A 2,735-nucleotide genomic window follows, 5' to 3' on the forward strand; every position below is an offset into this window, starting at 1 on the left:
CTTGCTCCGTTTTTGTCTTAGCGTTTTCCATTGAGAAAATATTTTTCCCATAAGAATGTACGCAGTGTGGACTTCATTGATTACATGTCATACTATTTGTTAGGACATGTCTCTGACGTGTGTCTTTGTAAATGACTAGCTGGATCTAAGGGTCCCAACAGGTTAAATATTTGTGCAGAACTACTCAAGTCATGTTATATCCTTCCATCAGATACGGATTGTGTCTGATTGTCGTCTTTTGTGATGCTATCAGTTGTGATGATGGATATCTATATTTCCTTCCCATGATAGGTTTATTAAAGTGATTTTAAGTGATTTTCTTAAAAATGTGCATTCTAAATCATCTTTATTTTAAAATATATATTCATATAAAACATGTTTAAAGAGAAGCATTTATTGGAATCAGCTGTTGAAACAGCTGATTAATTAATATTAATAAAAATTAATTCTCATTCAGAGTTAATAATATCAGAGCTAAGTTTAAATAAACCTTTAATGTACTGACTCTAATGAGTAAACTTTGCCAAAAGTGCTATGACTATTATTTTCTGAGCTTTCTATTCTACTCCATTGACCTGTGTGTCTGTTTCTAGGCCAGCACCATACAATTATATTTTTCCAAAAAAATAAACTACAGAGATGTTTTTATTTAAAAAATGCAATAGCATATTATCATGTACCGACAGGAGTTTCATTAACAAAACAATAGGAGAGCATAGCTGTTGCAAAAATTAAAGACAGATTTTCATGGCAGGAAGTTAGTGCCAAGTCAGTGACTCCTGAATTCAGCAGAGTATGGCCGGCATCTCAGGGATGCTACCTTTCCTTTCATTAAAGACACGTTTCTTGGGCAGTTTAACGTTCCCCCCGCCTTAGAATTTAATGCTGTCAAAGCTATGATTAATATTTTACTCAGAATTTTTAAGAGAAAATATTCACAAAATTAACAATACATATCTTCAAGTAATTAGGACCACTCAGAGGCACCTGAAATGAATTCCATGTATGGATTCGTTGTTTTTTTTTCCTATTCTTTGAATTAAATTCAGTGAAAGTTTTAAGGGGGGAAAAGTCAGTTATCTATTCATTCCCTCATGTTTTAATTAAACAATTTTAGCGATTACGTAGAAAAACACATATTACATGTTGCTGTAAAGCACTTTTCTGGAACTGGTCACTGATTTAAGACATCGGAAGATCATGATAGACCACCTATCTTCCTGTCACGTGATGGTAAATCGGCCTCAATGTTCAAAACCAGAGTACTGGCACCTATTCGGAACAGTTCTGGCGTCAGCCATTTATCTCCCAGCTCTTCCTTCACAAGAGAGAGACAAGCAAGGGAATCCTTGGAACTGCAGATGACTCCTGCCGGTTTAAAGCCTACCTTGTTTCCAGTTTTCCAGAAGAAATCTCTAATGGTCCATAGCATTACTATAGCTACTGGGAAAGTGGCATTTACCGTTTCTTTTCCAGTAGAGGTCTTAATAAAGTCTGATCCTGCCATCATTGTGATCATACTGGCTTTATATACATGAGTAAGAGATCCAAATTTTCCTGTTGCTAAGATGGTTTTGAGATGAGCCTCCCCACAAGCCTTCGAAACTGACGAATCTCATCACACATGGCTTCCCGCTGGCGGGGCAGCACCAAGGTCCTATTAATCACCACATCGATTTCCGTAACTCCATTTTCCACAGCCAATCTGATCTCTTCCAATCGTGTTTTTAAATGAGTCTGTCCAGGGCGCCTGGGTGGCTCAGCTGGTTGGGCGACTGCCTTCGTCTCAGGTCATGATCCTGGAGTCCTGATATCGAGTCCCACATCGGGCTCCCTGCTCAGCAGGGGGTCTGCTTCTCGCTCTGACCCTCTTCCCTCTCGTGCTATCTCTCATTCTCTGTCTCAAATAAATAAATAAATAAATAAATAAATAAATAAATAAATGAGTCTGTCCAGCTGGAAAGCCAGTGGACTCGGAAGCCACTGGGATGGTACAGCCCGGGGCCTTCAGTGCTTTACCCGCATCACACACCCGCGTGGGGTAGACATAAACAGCAGTGGTCATAAGGCCTTTATCACACATATTGAAACTTTTTAAGAGAGCTTCCCGGATTGGATACTTGGCTTTATAACAGAGACTTTGAACGTTGGAAGATGTGTCATCGTCTGAAAGTGTAGTAAGACCTATAGGTAATGGCTTTCAGGAGCTAAGCAGCTTGCCACTCCTTTTTCACGGTTCTGTAAGCCTGGATTTGTTCTGCATGTCTCAGAACTGTGGGTTGATTGATTTCTTACTTTTATTCCTAGATTTTTTTTTTCTTGATGCAATTGTAAATGGCATTGTTTTCTTATTTTCTCTTTGTGGAAGTTTGTCATCACTATACAGAAATGCAACAAGTTGGGACACCTGGGGGCTTAGTCAGTTTAAGCGTCTGTCTTTGGCTCAGGTCACAATCCCAGGGTCCTGGCATCGAGACCCTCTTTGGGCTCCCTCCTCAGTGGGGTGTCGGCTTCTCCGTCCCCTTCTGCTGCTCACCCTGCTTGTGCTGTTTCTCTCTCTCTGTCAAATAAATAAATAAATAAAATCTTAGAAAAAAAAAAGAAATGCAGCAGGCCTCTGTATATTGCCTTTGTATCCTGCAGCTTTAATGAATTTATTTATTGTAAGAGTTTCTGGTGGAATCTTTAGGGATTTCTATATATAGTATGTTATTTGCAAATAGTGACAGTTTTCC

The 2,735-nt window shown here is 39.2% G+C and overlaps 1 pseudogene; it reads right to left on the minus strand.

The window, feature by feature from the left end:
* Positions 1–1,182: 1,182 nt before the first annotated feature.
* Positions 1,183–2,290, minus strand: LOC112819213 (deoxyribose-phosphate aldolase pseudogene; annotated as a pseudogene).
* Between the last annotated feature and the right edge of the window lie 445 nt (positions 2,291–2,735).

Source organism: Callorhinus ursinus, unplaced genomic scaffold (genome assembly GCF_003265705.2).
Source record: "Callorhinus ursinus isolate GAN/ISIS: 27379988/994484 unplaced genomic scaffold, GSC_fseal_2.0 scaffold4588, whole genome shotgun sequence".
In the NCBI taxonomy this organism is placed as follows: domain Eukaryota; kingdom Metazoa; phylum Chordata; class Mammalia; order Carnivora; family Otariidae; genus Callorhinus; species Callorhinus ursinus.